This window comes from Monodelphis domestica, chromosome 1, assembly GCF_027887165.1.
Source record: "Monodelphis domestica isolate mMonDom1 chromosome 1, mMonDom1.pri, whole genome shotgun sequence".
Lineage (NCBI taxonomy): Eukaryota > Metazoa > Chordata > Mammalia > Didelphimorphia > Didelphidae > Monodelphis > Monodelphis domestica.
The window spans coordinates 377,997,827-378,019,898 of NC_077227.1; positions in this window are offsets into that span (position 1 = coordinate 377,997,827).

Genomic DNA, 22,072 nt, shown 5'->3' on the forward strand with positions numbered 1-22,072 from the left:
TCATCTAGTCAAACCCATACATGAAAATCTCCCCCTCTGTAACATATCCAACAAGTGCTTATACAGACTTTGCTTATAGACCTTTAAGGAGAGGGAAACTATTACCTTTAGAGGCAGCCCATTCCACTTCTGGACAGCTTTAATTTCCTGGAAGTTTTACCTGACATCAAGTGTAAATTGATTTCTTTGCAACTTCCACCTGTTGCTCTCCATCCCAAACATTTTTACAATGGAGGAAACCAAGGCTAGAAACAAAGATTCTCTCAATTAAGACTAGAATGCCATTATACCACATTCCTCTTTTTGTTCCACTCACTCCTTCCTTCATCTTGCCTCATTCCCTGTATTATATTGAACAAAAGACATTGGATATGAACTAATAAAGCCATTATTTTAATTCTGAGATGAAAACAAGGGAATGGCTCCTCAATGGAGTTACAGTAGGAGTTTCTTTCACGTGTACCATTTTATATTTATCAACAAATCCAACGCTTCACAAGATCTAAAGAAAAGGATCCCTTTTAAAAACTGAACATAAGTGTTTCTCAGATGAGGATGCTTATGTTTTAAAAAATAAAAAAGATTCATTTCATAGAATATCAAGTAGGCTAAATTGTGGGAGGTAGGTAGGAGGTGAGGATCATGGATGTTTCACAGCCTTCTTTTGAGTTTAAATATTGAGAATTAACTCTTCCTGACAAATGCTCAGAAATTACAGCCTTAGTGTTTTTCATTTCCATAAGGGGGAGCTTGTGCACAGAAGATTCTGGGTCCCGAAATCTGAAACAGTCGAATTCCTATGCCTAGCTTTCTCGTAGAAGTCCGTTAGATTCTGGCTCTAAGCAGCTCCCAGCTGCCATCAGCACCAGAGCAAAGGGTATACTGGAGGCCGTCTTTCAGCTAATATAATCAAAAAAATAAATACAAAGTGTCTAGGAAGGCAGCCGTGTGTGCATTGGGTGCGCCCACATGTGTGCCAACTCTATAGAAATCCACTCCTCTTTGCCTGGGTAATTAGAGTCTGGTGGACTGAAGCATAGCTGAGCTCTCTGATCTTGTCTCCTTCCAGAGAGGCTTTTAGGACACTTGGCATGGAGGCAGAGATGCTGAATGGGATACTGGGTACACAGAAAAGTCTCAAATGAAGGCAGCCCAGCCCCTGAGGCTGGAGGCTCAAGTGATGTTTTGGTATGCTTTTGTTTTTTCCTGATTTGTTGTGGGATTTTGTTCCAAACACTTCAAATGTCTGCACACTTATTTCCATAGTCAGAAAGTAAGGCATTAGGTCATTTGTTCATTTTCCCTTCTGATGGAAAGTGCCTCTATGAAGAGGCAGTATGGGCTAGTAGAATGTTCCCTGATCTCAAGTTTGTTTATTTGTTTTTTTATTGGCACTTTACTTATATGACTTTGTGCTCATCCCTTAATTTCTCTTTCTAAATGAAGGTTCCTCTTTTTAAAATTAGAGATAATATTGGGTCTATCCATTTCACAGCATTTCTGGGACATTTACTGCTTGGGTAATTTTGTCTATCCAACTCTCTGAGACTCAATATCCTCTTGAGTAAAATGAGGGGGTTGGATTCTATGGTCTTTGAGGTCTCTTCCAGCTCCACTTTTGTGATTTTCTAATTGAATTCGTGTGCTCCAGAAAGAGGTATGATGGCAAAAGCCTTGGGCTAAACTCAAGAGAAACAACCTCTTTGTGGGGTGACCTGGGCCAAGTTACTTAGAAATCACCAGATCGTTGATTCTGAGCTAAAATGAATCTCAGAGGCCATCTGGTCAAAAATTCTCATTTTATAGTTAAGGAAACTAGGTCTCCAAAGGGAGAGGTGGCTTGTCCATGATCACCTAGTATTGTTTATCCTTCATTTGTGAAGGGGACAAGTGACATCACAGGGTGCTGCCTTGGCTGGGACATGAATTGGATTTAAATGAGATAGATTTACACAAAATCTTCAGCCTCATTCTCTCTTCCAGAGTTACCCATGTCTAGTAGCAAGACAAAAGTCAAGACAACTGGCAATAGCCTGGGATGCAGTGGATAACCTTGGTGTCTTCCAGGTCTGACCAAGCTCTAAGCTCTCTATAGAGCCTGCTTCAGCTGCCTTCATGGCCATCAGAACAGATTGTTCTCATCCTCCCCTTCTGCCAGGAGAAGTCTTCTTATGTTTGGGGTAGACATCCATCCTAAGTCACTGAAGGCCTGTCTGTTGCCCTCAACCTGGTTTTAGCTCATCTACTGGGACAGTTTTCCTAGGGTAAGCCTACTGCTCATGCTATGGCTTCTTGGAGCCATGGGTGAGAGCTGGGTGAACACCAAAGGAGAATGGACAGTCCTAAAAAAGGATTAGCAAGTCCTCATAACCAGAGGTGCTAGTCTTCTCTGCATACCCCCATAAGCCCCCAAAAGGTGTGTCACAGGTAGGACTGGAATCTATATCTTCCTGATTCCAAATCCAGCACTTTCTCCACTATGCCACTTCAGTTCTCTGGGTCTCAGTTTCCCAAATTGCAAAACAAGAGGTTAGACTGAATAACTTTTCCCTTCCAAATTTAAATAAATGATCCCATTTTCTCCAAGATCCCTTCCAACTCTAATATCAGTGAAATAATGGATGCAAGGTGTTAAGTAGATCTATTAGAGGCAGCTGAGCTGCAGTAGATAAGAGAACTAGGTGGAGGTCAGGGTGAACTGTGTTCAAGGTCTACTCCTGACACATCTTGGTGGGGTGATTGACCCTGGGAAAATCACTTCACATCTCAGTGGTTCAGAGATTTTAGAAATTATTAACCAAGTATAGATCTGGATTAGTAGAGGAAATTTCCTTATTGAGAATTCCCTAAGCCAATTAAAGAATCTAGTCTATATTTAGATTTCATACATATGCATCATACATGTATTCATACACATTTATTAAACATATATACATGAACTATATTATGCACATGTACATATATTTATTATACTTTTATTATATATATGTATTTATTACACATATATACAAAAGCATTGTATTTGTGTATGAACACTATTAGACTTTATTTTCAATCTACACAATCCCATGCTATCCTTTAAGAAGATGAAGCTACTAGACTCTCCATCTGTAAATCATACACCTTGAGCTCCTTTTGCAATAATAGGAATGGGTTTGCATGAAACCATTAATACTCCCTTTCATAGTCACCCTTGTGACAAATGGAATGCATTTTCCCAACAGCTGGCTGAGGGTAATGAGGGCAGCCTGTGGCCATGGATCAGAGGAAAGCTATCTGGCTCATGCAGGGATTGGATCTCTGATTGATCTCATTAGCGTAATGTTCGCACCAATTGAACTAACCAGCCACAGGCAACCATAGAGTCCTAGTCTTTGGCTTGACCTCTCCATTAAATAAAAAGTATTTTCAATGGATACATGAATTTCTATAATTCTAAGGGTTTCCATTTTTGCATTGCAACTTTGACCACTATGGCAGCTATAAGAATCCTCTTCTAAAAGCCAGAAAGAGATGATTCTAGTATCTCAAAGAGACAATGTCTGAAAAGATCCGGCTGCTTATAGGGGTAGTGTAATACACACTGTAAGTGATATTTTCTCATTACAGGAATTCAGAACAAAAAAAGACCTTAGAAATTAAGTGTAGGTCTTTCATATTACAAATGAGGAAACTAAGCCCCTGATTAAGAAGTTCATTCACATCTTCAGGGATCACGGCAGGAATTGCTAACTTCTCTAGGGGAGGAAGATGATGTTTTTGGAAATAAATACTCTTTCTCTCATAAAAAGAAAAATTATTCTGAATCCTAAACCAAATAAAACAAACATTTTCATATTCACAGAAGAATAGGAAAAGAAGATTGTACATGCAACCGTGACTCTGTTTGCAGAACTTGCTTTTCTTTTAAAAAATGTTAAATTCAGCATGTAATTACCTATGGTTCCTTCTCTTCTTTTGTATTTTTCTAGTTTATTATTTTTATTTTTAAAATAACAAGTAATTAAAAAATATGTTCTTCCAAATATCTCTTCTACCAATGAACAAATTTAAAAACAAACAAGCAAAGGAACAAAAATGACACTCCTTCCTTCTTCCCCCCATCAAGCCTCTCAATACATAAACTACATAGACTGGCAAAACAAATTTATAAATTAATCATATCCAAAAAATCTAATATCATTACATTTTAAATTCATCATCCCTCTCTCAGGAGATGAATTACATGTTTCATCCTCATTCTTATGAATTTGTGGTTTATCATTACAGGCGTCAGAACTCTAATGACTTTTAAAGTTATTTTTTGCTATAATCTTATAATCTTATTGTTCTCCTAGTATCTGACTTCGCTCTGCATCAGCTCAGGAAAATCTTTCCAGTTTTCTTTTAAGTAGTTCATTTTGTAATTTCTTTTTTAAAAAAGATTTAAAAATTAAAATTTTATCAATTTATTTGTCAATACATTAAAATTCCCAGGAATCTCATCCCCCTGACTGTATGCAACATTGGAAGCATCACCCAAGGGGAGAAAAAATATATATATGAAAATTATGTCTTTCATGTTTCATTTATATCAGTTTGTACTCTAGAGGTAGACATTCACAAGTAATTCTTCAAGTATTAATTCTGTAGCTCCATATAACACTCTCTTAGTTCTACTCATCTGGCTCTTCATAATTTCCTATAAACTTTCAGGGTTTTTTTAAAATTAACTTGCTCATCATTTCTTATAGGGTAATAGTATTCCATCATAATCATATGACACAACTTGCTCAGTCATTCCCCTATTGATGGACATCCCCTTGATTTCCAGTTCTTTGCTACCAACATTTTGTCATTTCTTATAGCACAATAATATTCTATTATATTCATATACCACAATTTGTTCAGTCATTTCCCAGTAGGAGGGCACGCTCTCAGTTTCCAACTTTTTATGACTACAAAAAGAGTTGCTATAAATACTTTTGCATAAGTACATCATTTCCTTCTTTGCTTTTTTGGAGGGTTATGGTCTACTTGGTAGTATAACTGGTATATATGAAAAGAGCACCATGTAGTAGATAGAAAGGAACTCAGGAATACCTGAACTCAGATCCTGCCTTTGCATTATACTGCCTGTATGACTGTGGATGACACATAACTTCTCACTGCTTTAGGCAACTCTCTAAAACTACACATTTCAGAGAAGGTGCCAACATGCATTGGTAGAAGGAGTTTTCTCATCTGGGAACTTCTGAAAAATGAGGTCCCCAATGAAAATCACAAGTCTAGTTCTTAACACACACACATACATGCATATATACAGATGTATACATATACATATATAAATGATTTATGTATATACTCTGCTCTCCTCCATTTACTGTAAACTCCCTTAGAAGACTGTTTCATTTTTTTCTTTACATCTCCATCACCTAGATCAATCTTCAATGTATAATCAGGCTCTAGGCACTCTACAGAGCCTAGGCAGATGCCTTCATGACTGTTGGAAAAAAATCATTCTCACCTGATCATTCCACTGAGGGAAGTCTTCACATGTTTGGGGTAAACATCCCCCTAAGTCTCTGACAGGTTTGAGGCCCATTGATTACAATGCACTGTATCCAGGGCCATTTTCAGTTGTCATGACTTTGTCTTATCATTGATCCTCCACGACTGGATCAGAGAGTGAGACTGATGATCTTGTGCAGCTCTGCTTCACCTAAAACCAATTCATGTGCAAGTCAAGACCTCCCCCAAGATATCATTGGTCCTGTGTAAAGTGGAAGTTTAAGGGGACCTTGAAATATCAAGGTGTACCCTCTTTAACCACTATTCAAAAGAGACCTAGGAAAACCATCTTCTAAATGGAATATATTAATTGAGAGAGATATGTGGAGCAATGTCTCACATCAGGGACCTAAGACAGAGAGAGAGATGTGTGGCAAGACTCCATAATTTAGCTTAAAAATAAAAAGAGAAATTTATTAATTTGGTATTCATGTTGAATTTGGCTAGGAGAATAGTACAGGTGGGACACTGCCTCATAGAGAAGATATGTTCTGGGTTTTATATACCCTTTTGACAATAGGGACATGACCAGGGTGAGAGAATGGAATGAGGTTAGGCAGAAGTGGAGGGTGTTTGTCATCAGACTGGGGCTAGAGTGATGTTTTGTGTCCTGAAGACCAGGTATAGCTTAGGGGACAAGTAGATGTCCTAGACTGCAGCCTGATGGTATCAGAGTATAACCAGAAGATGTGTATCTGTGTCCATCTTGAAAACTAGGGGAGAATCCAAGGGGAATATTTCTCTCAGGGGTCTTTCCTTATCATGAGTCTCTGATGCCCAGTCACCTTTTCCTCTGGATTAACAAGAATGTAAGGAAGGAAAGGAATTTTCCTGTGTTCTGTTTGACCTGAAACATTTCTAGGGTTTGGAGAGACCAAGGAAATCCAGGGTCCCATGCCACCACTATGTGTGTTCTCGCTTAAAGAAATAATGTCTCTCTTGTTCAGAGCTCTCACACCAACTTATCCTTTCATGTGGGAATGGAGCTTTGTGTCAGCATTTTCTCCACCATTCTAGAGTCATGCCTAAGCAGAGTGTGTCAAATTTTCCCCAGACTTATCTGGAAACTTAGATTACATTTAAACAATTGGAGGCAATGTCTATGTTGTTCTGGTACTGCTAATCTCTGTATCATTGCACAACTTTTATATTTCCAAATATTTTTTCCTATTTATAGTTTTGTTTACCATGCCATAATATTCCATGTTATTAATCTGTGCTGAAGCTCACTGATTTTGTCAGCATGAGGAATTCCTGATGTGTAATCTCCTTCCATCTACCACATATAGCAAGCCATCTTTGGTTTGATAAGTCACTGGGAATATTTGGCTTAACAAAGAGAAGATTCAGGTTGAAAGTGAAGGCTATTTTTAAGTATTAGAAGAGCCATCATATGAAAGAGGGACTAAATAGGTTCTATTTAGTCCAAGTGGTTAAAAGCAAGAGTAATGGAAGGAAGATGCAAAGAAGCAAATTTAAGTGTGATGTTGAGGGAAATTTCCTAAAGATTAGAGCATTTCCAAAGTGGAATGGGCTGCCTTGAGAGGTGCTGGGTTTTCTCTCAGTGTACTCCCACTTACTTGGTATGCTACAGTGGGAACCCTTTTGGGGATATGGATTGAATTAGATGGTTGCCCAAGGACGAGTCCAACTTTAAAATCTCTGATTCTGAGTTGACCAAGGCACATAGATGTAAAGGGTCTTGTTTATCAGCTGAGCTAGGATTCGAGCCCAAGTTTTCCTGATTCTAAGTCCATCATTTTATTCATTACATCATGCTGTCTCTTTTACTGTGGCCTATCATAATTTATCATGCCACTTTCTAATTGCTGCTCACCATTCTCTTACACTTAAAGCACACAGACTTCTTGAAAATATCAATGTTTTTATTTCCTTCATACCTACTTTCTCCTAAGAGCTTTATAATCTGGCTTCTGCTCTATCTCCATTTGATTAAAACTGCCCTTTCAAAGTAACCAGTGGTCTCCTAAATGCCAATAGACTTTTTTTTTTCCTTTTTACATTTATTGCATGGTCCCAATTGGGTTGGAAGGTAAAAGTGATTATTTTCTCAGTAATATTTTACTGTATTTTTCTCCAATTATATGTAGAAACAATTTTTAACATTTGTTTTCTGACAATTTATGATCCAAATTCCTTCCCTCTCCTCCTTCTTCAAGATGGCAAGTAATCTGATATAGGTTATACATGTGCTATCATGCAATACGTATTTCCATATTTGTCATGTTGTGAAAGAAGCCATCACACACATAAGAAAAAACTCATAAGGAAAGAAGGTGAAAAATGGTATGCTTTGATCTGTAGTCAGACTCTTATCAGTTCCTTCTATGTCAGTGCTTAGCCTTTTTCATCATGAGTCCTCTGGAGTCGTCCTGGATCCTTGCATTGCTGAGAATATTAAGTCATTCCCCATTGATTATTGCTGTTACTGAGGACTGTGTACAGTGTTCTCCTGGTTCTGCTCATGGAGTTATGTCAAATTATTTAAGGCAATAAGTATGTACTGAGCATCTACTATTTACCAGACACTGTGCTTAGGAGCATTGAGGAGACAAAGAAAGATGGAAACACAAACAAAAAATAATCTCTGCTCTCAAAGAGCTCAGTCTAAAGTGTGTGGGAGAGACGGGGGGCAACATGCAAATACCATATACACCAGGACAAATATATACAACAGGACAAATCAGAGAGAATCAACAGATGGAAGGCCCGAGAATTAAGGGAGATTCTGTAAGACTTCTTGTATGAGATGGACTTTTCACTAGTACCTGAAGGAAGCTGGGGAAACCAGGAGCTGGAGATGCAGAGGGAGATGATTCTAGGCATGGAGATAGCCAGTTGAAAATGCTCAGAGACAGAGTGTCTTGTGATTGGAACAGCAAGAAGACCAGTGCCACTGGATCACAGAGGTTAGGTGAGTCGTAAAAAGACTGGAAACTTCCTAGCAATGAGAACTAGTCTAAAGAAAATATTGGGGGGCAGCTGGGTGGTTCAGTGGCTTGAGAGTCAAGCCTAGAGATGGAAAGTCTTGGGTTCAAATCTGGCCTCAGACACTTCCTAGCTGTGTGACCCTGAGCAAGTCACTTGACCTCCATTGCCTAGCCCTTACCGCTCTTCTGCCTTGTAATCAATACACAGTATTGATTCTAAGACGGAAGTGTAGGGTTTAAAATATATATTGCTTTGGTAATGGGTTCCTTTAGATGTCTTGACACAAAGGTCTATAGAGAATATTTATTATAAGGGATAACTTTGTGAAAAGGGAGGCTAGAGGGAAAGATACTTCTTCTCCTATGGGGGGAAATTTGGGCAAGGTAAAAACAAAATAAAATAGTTGGGTTTGGAGTTATAATTCCTGCTACTTGGAAGACTGAGGCTGGTGGGTCCCTTGAACTTAGGAGTTCTAAGTAGCAATCAGATTCCATGATTCCATGATTCCAAGTCTTGTCCCTTCAGTGTCTCTGTAGTGTCAGTGTTAACCACCCCCTTACTGGATATTCTCATTTCCAGTTTGAGAGACTCTACTGTCTTGGTTTTAACTTGTCCACAGTATCCTTCAATGATTCTGTACCTTCCTGAGCCCTTCAGTTGGTCAGGTATTCTGCAAACACCGCTCCTTGGCTCTCTCCTATTAGATGTCTCTCTAAACTTTCCCTCACTTGACATTCTAATTCTTGGGCATGGCTCACTGAATAGAATGATGAACTTGGAGTAGGGAGGACCTGGGTTCAAGTTTGTTATTCTTTCATAAATTGTTATTGATTTTTTTTATCCTTAGTTTCTCTCTGCTACTCAGAATGGAAGTGAAGCGGGCCCAGTCATACTAATGACCAGCATAGGAGCTTTGATCTTCTCTGTTTCTTTGCCACTCTAGGCAGTGTGGTGACCCTTCATTCCTGGAGGTTCATGATATTGGCCCCAGATGTAGTGTAGACACCTGATTGCTGCTTAGAACTCCTGAGCTCAAGTGATCCACTGGCCTAAGCCTGCCCAGAAGCAGGGATTACACCACCAAGCCCAGCTGATTTATTTCATTTTTCAATTGTCTAAATTTCACCCTGTAGAGGGAAGTATCTTTCCCTCTACCTTCCCTTTCCACAAATCTATACCTTATAATAAATGGATTTTTAAAAATAAAGAGGAAAAAAATCAGTAAAACCAATCAATACATTGAAAAAAAATCTGACAATCTGTACACTGGTCCACACCCATGAACAACTACTCTTGCAAATGAGCAGGGAGAAGTATCTTCCCATATCTCTTCTCTGGAACACTGCTTGGTGGGGCTAGATATAACCCTTTTTTAGCCTATGTTTTCTCATTCTTACCAATGAATCTCATTGGTGGCTCAGCTTTGGTGATCTCTGTGATGGTACTGATATCATCCAGAAGCTTGATTGGCATCTGCATTTCCCTAGAGGTCTTCTCTGGTCCATAGTTGTGAATGTCCTGAAACACATTCAAGAGAGGATTCAGCCAGTGGCAATGTGTCCTGTGTATTCAGTTTCTGAATTATATATGTGATCTTTAGTGACCAAGTTTAATTCCTTACTCCTAGAGAAGAATGCCTGAAGTGATCATCATCAAGCCAGGCCATAACAGCCCAGCTCTATGCTTTACACATAATAGGCATTTTTAAAAGCTGTGTTGGAATAAGTTGAACTGAATAAAAATGAACTGCCTGGTGCAGTATGGCAAAGAAATAGGGAAAGAATGCTGGATTTGAGTCATTCTGATCTTTGGCAAGGCACCTAACCACCCTGTGCCTTAGTATTCCCACTTTTAAGAATAGATGGTTAGATTAGATGGCCTTTCTGATCCCTTCTAGCTCTAAGTTTCAAAACTATAAATTAATTGATCATAGTATATGCTAATCAATGATACCAATCAAAGAGCTTTCTTTTTAATATTGGGGATGAAATAATTATGAAATGACTGTTTATGACAGCAAAGAACTGGAAACAAGACAGATGCCCTTTGACTGGAGAACTCCTATATAATTCATGGCACATGAATATAACAGAATATAGATTTACTGTAAAAAACTATTAATATGGAGGGAGCATGGAAAGACTTGTGTGAACTCCCATAAAATGAAGAAATCAAAATCAGGAAAACAATTTACATAGTGACCACAACAAAACAATGGAAAGCGAATCTTGCAAAATCATAAAGAACAAGCTTAGCTCCAAAGAAGTGATATGAGAAGAAATCTACCTTGTTTCTTTGCAAAGGTGGAGGAAGTGAGCATGGAATATTTCATAAAACATCAAACTTTTTCAATAACTTAATAGTTTTGTTGAACAGTCCTCCCCTATTTAAAAATTCTTCATATTAAGGAATGGATCTCTGAGAGAGAGTGAGAATACATAAATGATATATGGATGTAATTGAATATTAACCAGTTTTAAGAAAATATTAATATGCAAAATATGGAGAATCCTGGAAAGACTCATGAGACAAGATTTGTGAGACAAAAGTGAAGAAGAAAATAATATATACAAGGACTGTAACAATGCGAATGGAAAGAATACAACAAAAACAATCAAAAATGTGTTTCAAAATGATTAGGAAGAGATTGGCCCCAAAGAACAGATATAAGAAGAATAGGTGATGTAAAAATTTTTTTAAATCAATAATTTTTTCCCCAAAATTAATAATGGGAAGAGAGACTGATAGCCTATTTGCAGTTTGATAGAAGAACATTCTCCTGGCCCCTGGCTGTGGGAGGAGCTGTATCCCATTGAGTCTTAAAGCTCAGTGGAGTCTAGTGATTCTCTAAGTAAGGAGAGCAGGCAGTCCAAAGAAAACTACTTAGCAGATTCAAGAATTTGAAAAAGTTTTATTCACTTGTTAATGTCGAAGGGTCTCAAATGTCTCCTGCATAAAGAAAAGTATTTGAACAGCTTAAAAGTTTTATCATTAAAATAACATGAGATTTAAAAGGTGAGTGGGAGAGAGTAGGGGGAGACTCCATAGAGATGCAGGAATTCTGGGAAAACTCTTTTAAAGGCCCCATCTTTGAAAAGAAGGATATAGCCCTTCCCATACTCAGTTGCTTTATGACTTCTCTGGGGAGGAGAGTGTGAGCATGTGTCTGAGGTATCTGAATGGGGCATGGTCTGCTCAGGGCAAAATTGTAGTCTTTGGTCATGTATTCATTCAAATATTTTTTTTTTTTTGTGAGGAGATGTGAGGAGGGGGAATGGGGAAGAAGGCCTCCTCACTGCTTTCAAGCCTAGTCAGGCATATCATAGAGAGAGAAGGGAGCCAAGAGATCATGGAGTCCATCTCCCTTATTTGACTGAGAGGCACCTGGAGAGTTACTTGAAAGACAACCTTACCCTGAGGCAGGAAATCTGAATTGGAATCCAGGTTCTGGCACTTATTAGCTGTAAAGACATTTTAAGTAGCCTCTCCTAACCTCAGTTTCTCTATTTAAAATGGGGATAATAATAGTTTCCTTACCTACTGCACAGGATTATGGCGAATAAAATTTTAAAGGGCAATATAAATAAATATACTGTATAATAACTATGAGACAAGAAATGTGACGAACTGAGGGCCAGCCATGGAGGCAGACAGACCTAGGCACATTCAAGACATGCCAATAATGCATTTTTATGGAGTGTCCTTGGGCAAATTACTTAACCTTTTTTTTTCTCCCTTTTTCCTCTTCCAGTCTGTGGAATGCTTGTTAGTGTAGTCTTCAGTGTAAAGATGGCTGTCTAAGAACCATACCATTCACAAAAATGGCACAGAAATGGCATCAAGAAACCTAGGTCATAGGGGTAGCTGGATAGCTCAGTGGACTGAGAGCCAGGCCTAGAGGCAGGAGGTCCTGGGTTCAAATTTGACCTCAGATACTTCCTAGCTGTGTGACCCTGGGCAAGTACCCTAGCTCTCACCACTCTTCTGCCTTGGAACTAATACATAGTATTGATTCTAATACAGAAGGTAAGGGTCTAAAAAAAAAAAAGAAAGAAACCTAGGTCACAGAAATACGAGTCTCTGAAAGGGGCTGACCCCAGGTTTCTGAGAAACATGTACTTTGCCAAGAAACACAACAAGAAGGGGCTGAAGAAGATGCAGGCCAACAATGCCAAAGCCATCAAGGCCTGTGTAGAGGCCATCAAGGCTCTAAGGACCAAGGCTTCCAAGGCCAAGCTTCTTAAGCCCAAGATCTCCAAAGCCAATGTCCAGCAATATGGCCACCAAGCATCCAGGCCCAAGGTTGGCATCAAACATTCAGACTCCAAAATCACAAAGCCTGACTCCAAGCTTGCCAGAACCACTGACCCCAAGGCCACCAAGCCCACTGACCCCAAGGCTCCCAAAATCAGTGATCCCAAGGTTGCCAAGCCCACTGACCCCCAAATCACCAAGTCTGAGCTCAAGGCCACGAAATCTGGCTTCAAGGCCACCACATCTGATACTAAGGTCCCTAAGGCTACCAAGTCTGACACCAAGGTCACCAAATCCAAACCCAAAGCAGCCAAGGCCACCAACTCTGATTCTAAGGTTACAAAGCCCAGTGATGCCACTGCTGCTAAGCTTTCTGAGTCCATTGACTCTAAGTGCACCCAACCAAAAGATGCTGGGGCTAAAGCTTCTCATCCCAAGTTTCAGAACAGAAGGTGTATAAATGGAGATTTTTGAACCTTAGACTTCATTCCCCAGAAGTCCTTGGTATTTCCCAGAATTCCCTATCATCTCTCCTGCATCTCCACATTGGCGAGATCATGTTATTGGTATTTAACTGGCAGTAATGCCTCCATTCTCTCTTCTTGTATAATGTAGCATCAGCAGTGATGGTGGTTAGGTGGGGAAAATTTGAAAATGGCTAACCAGCCATGGGCATGTAGTTTTTATTTTGTATCCTTTTTATTCCTTGATTTCTAATGATCTTTAATAAACCTCATAAATATAATATTTTTATTATTAGAGATATACATTTAATTTTTACAAAGGACTTGTTTAAACCCTAAAACACCACTTTTTCTCAGCCAGGGTATGATTATTCACTATTTTGTACAAGTAAAGGAAATGGTGAATTATAAAAAATAATAATAATAAAATTACTTAACCTTTTAGGGTCCCAAGCAACTCTAAGAAGAGAAGGTGTAGTGCAGGCACTGATTTGCACTGTTACTAGGAGATCCCTAACCAGGAGTTTTCTATATTATTGAACTCACAGATCTGAATCATTATTATTATTATGAGCCAAGAGACTTGCCCAAGGTCATATAGGGAGTAAGCAGAAACTGAGATTTAAATCTAGATTAGCTGGCTCCAAGGCTAGCGTACTCTCCATTCTCCACACTGCCTTTCATGTTAGTTAAGTAAATAACAATAATAGGCTTCTAAAAAATACTAAGCATTATTAGTGATCAGTATTCTAAGAGTAGTTGTGGTTCCAGCATGTCTGGCCATCTCCAGTTGTATATCCCAGAGATCTTACATTGGCCCTGTGCTGTTTAACATTTTTTACCAATGACTTAGAAAAACATTTAGATAGTATGTTCATACATTTGCATATGAAATAATGGGGATAGCTAACACCCTGTATGTGAAAGTTAAGATCCAAAAGCATCTTGACTAGCAAGAACCTCAGGGTGAATCTGATAAGATGAAATTCAATAGCAATAAATATTGTCTTGCACCTAGGTACAAAAACAAAACAAAACAAATGAAAAAAGACTTCAGAACAAAAGATGGGGAAAGATACACATAGAAAAGTTGTTCTATAAAGGATTTGGGAGTTTTCGTAGGGTGCAAGCTCAATGGGAGTCAGTAATGTGATGTGACTGCAAAAAAAACAAAACCAAAAAGACAACCAGACTTGATACAGTCTTTGCTAGGAGGGCAAAGCATCCAGGAAGAGAGTGGGGATAATCCCACTGTCCTCTGTCTTTGTCAGACCTCATCTGAAGTACTGGATCCAACAGTTTAAGGACATTGTTAAGCAGGTGAATGTCCAGAGGAGAGCATCGAGGATGAGGAAAGGCCTCTAGTTTATGAATTATAAAGAAGTTGGAGGAAATGGGTATATTTAGACTAGCAGAAATGATGACTCAAAGGGAACATGATGTTCAAGAATTTGAATGACTATCATGTGGAAGAGCCATTAAGCTGATCCCAGAGGGCAGAATTAGGAGCAATGGGCAGAGGTTGCAATAAAACCTGTTTAGGTTCAATGTAAAAACAAACAAACAAACAAAAACCCCCTAGCAATTAGAGCTGTCCAAAAGTAAAATGAACTGTATGAAGAGTCCGCCTCCTTGGAGGTCTGGATTCTTTCCATTTTCTTAAGTCTAGATATTCAAGAAAACTATTGAATGATTTGTAGTTGAGGCATAAGTGCTCATATCTAACTATCAATTGGTTCTCATCCCATTTAAAGCTAGTTCCAGTGCACTCCTGTATGTCCTCTTGGGGATTCCTTCAGGTACGGGTTGGACTGCGTGCTGCATGTCTCTTCAACCTCTCAAATCCTGTGATTCTCTGACCCTAAGGGAGCTTGAGGACTTGAGTTGGCACAGAAGGGCTAAGTAAGAGCCTCTTTACCTGTGCTTTTTCCATACTTTCTTTCCATTTTCAATTCTCCATTCCCCTAACCCAGTGCATTCATTCAGACATACATTGGCATACACTGATTGAACACCTCCCAGAAGCCTTTGTTAGATGATGGATGGTAGCAAAGATGAATAAAGCAAGATTCCTGTCCTCAAGGAGCTTATAATCCAACAATGGAAATAAGATATGGGCACTATTAACCAACGTGAAGAATATGGTCAATACATTTTAAAAAGTACCAAGTGCTAAGAGAGTTCAAAGAGGGGAAATATCTCCCCTGGCTGAGGGCATCAAGGGCCACTTTATAAAAAAGGAATTATAGGAATGGGGCCTTTCAAGGTGAGTAGGAGCTTAACATTTGGAGGTGAAGGGAAAGAGAATAGTTGCCTGGCTACCTGGGGTTATCTATAGTGCAACCACATCTGGATCTGCTCTTCTCAGACAGTATTTCATATTCTGGATGTTTAGCAAATGTCTTAATCTTGTCAAAAATTGGCATCTAGGGTCCTATCCCTTAAGGACTTTCAGTTTGCCAGACCACAAGGGACTAATCTGGTCAGCTAATTTGTACTGACTTCTCAAATAACATTTGCATTTTTTTTAAAGTTCCTTAGTTGGTGGCTGCTGGGTAGCTCAGTGGATTGAGAGCCAAGTCTAGAGATGGGAGCTCCTGGGTTCAAATCTGGCCAAAGACACTTCCCAGCTGTGTGACCCTGGGCAAGTCACTTAACCCCTATTGCCTAGCCCTTACCACTCTTCTGCCTTGGAACCAATACACAGTATTGATTCCAAGACAGAAGGTAAGGGCTTAAAAAAAAAAGTCCCTTAGTTGCCTTTTGGTTTTATACCACTTATTTCCCAATAAGCAAATCTTCAGATATCTACTGGCCATGTGACCCAGGGCAAGTCATAAGCATCCCTCAGTGACCCAGGAAACTTCTCCCAGAATTGAAGTTGCAGAAAAATTACCAGTCTCCCTTGATAGGGGGAATTTCCTTAATGAAAGTTTCCAACACTCATGAAATCACACATCTGGTTTCCTAAAAAATAAACAAACAAGAGTACCGAGGTCAGACTGATTTCCTGGCTTCCTTCAAGATCTGGCTAAAATCACACCTTCTTCAAGTGTATAAGAATAATTAGTTAAAATTGGAAGCTGTCAGATGGTGATCTGGGTTGAACTCTTCCCTCAATCTGTTCACTTACCCAGCCCTGACCTCTCTCTAGCTTAGAAGCTTTCCCAGCAGTAACCTCAACCTGGTAACTTGGGGTCTCTGTCTCTCTTTCATAAGGCAATCTCTTACCCTCCATCCCTCAGTGGAGGGCACTTAATGTCACTTGCTGCTGGTGCGTTTGTGGTACTTTCTGTGGGCAAAAGAATTCTTCAGACAAAACCTCATAGGATAATAGGATCATAGATACAAGAACTGAAAGCAAACTCAAGAGATCATCTCCAATCCCTCTCATTTTGTGGATAATGGTGGGCATTCCTAAAAGTTTGCAAAGCACTTCACTAATAGGATCTCCTTTTATCCTTACACAAAAACCCCTAGGAGGTAGGTGCTATTATTATCCCAGTTTCATAGATGAGCAAATTCAGAGTGAAGGCAGTTAAACGACTTGCCCAGGTTCACATGGCTAGACAATATACAAGGTTGGATTTGAATTTAGGCCTTTTTGACTCCAAGTTCAGTTCTCTATCCACTGTGCCTCCATAGGAGGTCCAGGGGAATTTAAGTCTCCTGTCCCACGCTACTCAAGTTGTAAGTATCAGAATGGCATTTGAATCATGGTTGTCCAAAGGTATAGCTACTACCAAAGTTATCTTTTCTCTCTTTTGCAACTAGTTACAATATTTCACTTTTCTATGACAAGACAGAAAAACACCACCAACATACTTTGGGGACTTGTTGACATGTGGCTAGACAGTGGCTGACCTGGACCAAATTTTTATATTATTTGGTCCATGAATTTATGGAATGCCTTCTAGCTAGAAAGGTGGGTAGGGAGAGTGGAGAGGCAAATCTCATAGGACAGCTGAACTACAGTATATTCTTACACAAAATGGGCCTCCCTATCCTCTATAAATTGGAGTGTGTGTGTGTGTGTAAGGAGGAATGAAGGATGGTGTTTAGTTGATTTCTGAGGTCCCTTCTAGCTCTGACATTCTGTGATATCACCTCTGTTCCCCAACCCTGCACTGAACTATCTTCCATTCCTTGCCTGTGAGAACGGTTCTCCAAAACAATCTTGGAAAGGTGTGCCAAAGCTTTAAGAATGTCTTATGGTTGTATTCCAGCTGTTACCCTTCATACAATGAGCACCAAAAGCAATGCCTCCTTCTAGAGAGAGAGGGTTTCTGACAGCAACAGGGTCTGGTGACAATGCCTTTGGCCCCATCTTTTTTTATTTAATAGAATTTCTTGTCACCAGATCAGCAACAGAGTTACGCCGGATTGTTCAAGTAAGAAAAATAGCTTTGTTACAGAGGACCAGAAAGGGATGATGATTTTTGTTGCATCTAAGCACTTCAATTGAGGTGAAATAAGAGGTCAATTCAAACTTACCTGAGAGAATCTGTCGGGGCTTTGTTCAATAAGGATAGGGATTGAACTTTGGATTTCATTGGAATAGGGAACTGGCAGATGAGGAAGTTCTCTCGACCAATGCAGATGAACAACAGTAACAATGAAAATATCAACTGCTAATATTTATCAAGTGTTTACTCTGTGCCAAGCATTGTGCTAAGGGCTTGAGGTGGGTGCTATTATTATCCTCATTTTACAGATAAGAAAACCAAGGAGAAAAAATTGGTAAAATGCTCACATCAGATAGCTAGTGTCTGAGTTTGGATTTGAACTCAGATCTTCCTAATTCCTGAACCAGCACTCTATCTCCTGTATCACCTAGATACCCCTTCTCTGTAACAGACAAGCGTGAAGTAACTGAACTTCAGATCCCAACTCTGACACAAGCAGTGTGATCCTGGAGAAGTCATTGAATTTCTCACTCTAAGCCTCATTTTCCTTATCTGTATGGGTGTATACATATGCATATATGTATATGTATATACATATATATGTGTGTGTGTATTTGTGTGTGTGTGTGTGTAATAAAACCTTTAGTACTGACCTGACCAGTAAGATTTAATAGAGCTAATATAAGAAGGTAAAGTGCTTTGCAAATCTGCAAGCACTATACCCATGTCAGCTCTTGTCACTGTTGTTGTTTAGTCATTTCAGTCATGTCTGACTCTTCATGACCCCATTTGGGGTTTTCTTGGCAAAGATGCTCAAGTAGTTTGCCTTTTTCTTCTCTAGCTCATTTTATAGAGGAGGAAACTGAGACCAATTGGGTTTAGTGACTTGCCTAGGGTCACACAGTTGGTATGTGCATGAGGCCACATTTGAACTCAGTTCTTCCTGACTCCATGTCCAGCATTCTGTTCTTATCATGACTCCTCTTCCAACAATAAAGCTTGCCACCCTTCTGTGCCTTAGGAGAAAGTCTTCCCTGAGTTGCTTATTTCCTTCCCATTGGCTGTGACTGCATTGGTTTGGGGAACTCTTGGTTTGGTAACTGCCTCCATCAGTGCAGACCAGATACTCATCCAAACCAGATAGCTGTAGGAAGTTACTCAGGGCACTGAGAGGTTCAACCACTTGCTGTAGTCACACAGCTAGTGTGCCAAAAACTAGACTCAAAACCAAGTCCTCTTGACTCCCCCTCTATCCAGTATGTCATGCCATTCTTTATAAATTGCTCTGTGGCCAATTTGGCAATGAGCTTCTCTAAAAAGAACAAGTCTTGTGTGGGGACATTGGAGACACAATTCATTCCAGGGTCTGTGAAGTCTTCAAGCTTTTTAGTTTGGGAAGATCTAATGAACTTTTCACTCAGCTGTCATAACTTCAAGAGTGGAAGTTCACCCACAGATGACAATGAAGTACTGGATGTGGACTTAGGTGGAGGAATAATAATAGCTATTCTTAGTATTGTTACCTGAGTTTGAGAGAGGTGTTTTAGGGCTAGTGAATTCATTATAAGACTCTTCTTCAGTCAATTTAAATAGGGAAGTGGAGAAAGTTTCTTGAGAGCAAGTCTGCTGTTAAAATCAAATAAACAAGCCAATAAATAAATAAACCAATAGAGGCACAATTTCAATGTGCAAGTTTATGTATGTATGTATGTTTATTGTCCAGGGCTTTGTGAATGGATTGGGCAGGAGGTTTATTCTGGGGAAAATTCCTATACCACTGGGGACCCCAGGACACTTCTATGGAGGGACCCAGACTCCTCTAGAGATATTCTTTTAAATACCTTGACCCTTACTGGTTTATAGTCCAATTCACTTTTATTTCAGTGTTTCCCAAATCCACTTGGCCTACATCATCTCAGGAAAGAGAACCAGGATTCTTGTTGCTAGGGGTTAGTCCACAGCAGTAGCTGGCCCAGAAAGAGAAACCCAGAGCTAGATGTTCCCATTCCAGCCTAGTAGTTGCTATTAAACACTAACTCTTTGCTGTCAGTCTGGACTCTCCAGGCAGCATGCACCCAGGAGAGAATGCAAGCTTTCCTAGCACTAGCTTAGCTCTAATTGAAAGCCATTCCAGAATGAACACTGGATTTGGCATTGTCTTTGACAGACCCCACTGCATTACAAAGCTCATACAGGATCTGTGATAGGGAGGAAATTCTTGGCCCTTGCTCTGTAAGGATTTGTGGAGAAACTGTCACATCCTATTAAACCTGATTAGCCTTGACAGTTGTATGGGTGAAGTTTATAAGGTACATCTAATCTATATGCATCTGGTCATAAAAATGCAAAACAAGTTATTCCCACCCAAGTTCTAGCTCCAGATGTGGGCCGATTTACATTGATTGACAACATATTTTTTTGCAGCTGTCCCACATTTCAAATCTTTTTTTATTTAAAATATATTCATCATAATTATGGAATGTAATAAACAAACTTCATCCTGATGACAAGCTTAAATAGAAGAATGTTTCAACTTAAAATAAATGCCACGATTTCTCTTGGCTAGAAGGAAGCATCATCAGAAAGAGTTCTCTAGAAGGAGATGTGACCTTGTCACCATAAGCAAGACATACTTTTTTCTCCCTTCTCAGATTATGGATTGATATTCAGGAAAAAAGTTTAAGTAGCAATAACATATAGAAAACTTGCCATATCCATGAGTGAAATTCTCATAGAATTTCTCAGAGAATATATATATATATGCACATATACATAAATATACACACATATATGATATGTATCCATGTAGTGTGTATATATTATACAAATTGTGTGTATATATTTTATGTCATCTATAATTTGTATATCCATATGCATACACACACATATACAAAACATACAAAGTGGATACTCACTAGTAAGGGCTGTCCAAAAAAGAAATGGGCTGCCTTTGGGGGTGAAAGCTGGGGTTGTTCTGTAGAAGTTTCTGTTCATAGGTGAGAATAAGTAGATATCTTATGAGGTGACTTTTAACCATGAGAGAGATTGCATGATTCTACCTGTTTGAACTGCCCAAGACTACATCCGCCATTAGAATTTTCCCCATTGGAAGTAGGTGCCAATACATTTATAGTAATAGTAAAGAAACAAAATGTGCTTAATCTTTTGATCCCAGATTTACTTATGAAGTTGTAATATTTAATTCATGGGCCACTGTGAAGAAATTACTTTGTAAACTTGTAACTACACTAGAAATGTCAATTATTAGTTCTTAACTGTCACTGTAATGTATTAAGAGCTGCTAATGAGGTTTGCTAAATAAAAAATCATCAGGTTGACAACAGATGGGTCAATGGAAGGACAGTCTACTGATTTGTTGACTATTGATGGACATTAGCCATCTCATATGAATTCCAGATAGATCATGTCTTTAGCAGTTGCTTAAGCCTTTGGGACTAGAGAAAAACAGGAGCTTCCTCTTCATCTAGAAAATCTCGTGTTTCTTTAAAACGATGCCATAAGTCACAAATCTGTAAGTTCTCAAATAATTGTCTGGAGTTAAATTTATATTTTGGCTCTGATAATTGTTCTCCTATTAGGTTGATGAAACAATTAGAACATGTTAGAAGCCCCTGGGTTAGTGCCCATGATTCAGGCCCAAAATGGAAAATGCGTGTATGTTTCTATTTTTGAGATTTACAAAAGGCATCACAGAGCCTTCATATACAAATTCAAAGCATTCATTTTTTACCAAAAAAAAAAAAAAGATTCTGATGTTGGCAAGTTGTCTTCATTCAGTAGGGCTGAGAATCCTTCTAGCTTCCTTAAGGGGTGGTAACACTTTTCACCCTTTCTTGAAGGCCCTCATTGAAGAGTATTTTCTTGTTTTTCAAGGCTCACCTCTCCCTTATGACTTTCCAAGCCTGACTTCTAGTCATTAATAGTCTTTCCATCTGATAAAACATAAAACAACACTTAAAGTGGATACGATACTAACTGTTGGCTTTGCATTGTGAGTTACCCTTTTTTGGTCTATGGCTCAACTCCCCAAATATAACACAAACTCCTTAAAGATAGGGACCCTCTCTTGTTGGCAGAGACAGTATTAGAGATAGGTGAAGTAGGCAACCATGCAGAACACATGAATTCATGCCACAAAAGACACTATTTTTTTAAACTCAACCCACCTTGTCCTTACCTCCTTATCACTGTAAAGATTAAAATTTAGGGGAGAGGGGGAGACTGAGGCAGGTAGAAATTAGTTTCTCTCTGCAAGGAATATTATAATTTTTAGAGGTTTATTAAAGGTTAAAGATTAAGAATATACAAGTAAGAAACATGTACCTAGGCCAGAGGCCTAGACAAAATAACCTCACATCATGGAAGAGACGCCTCTGCTCCAAAAATGGAAGTCCAAAAAGGGCCGAGCCCTTCAAAAGCCTTTGC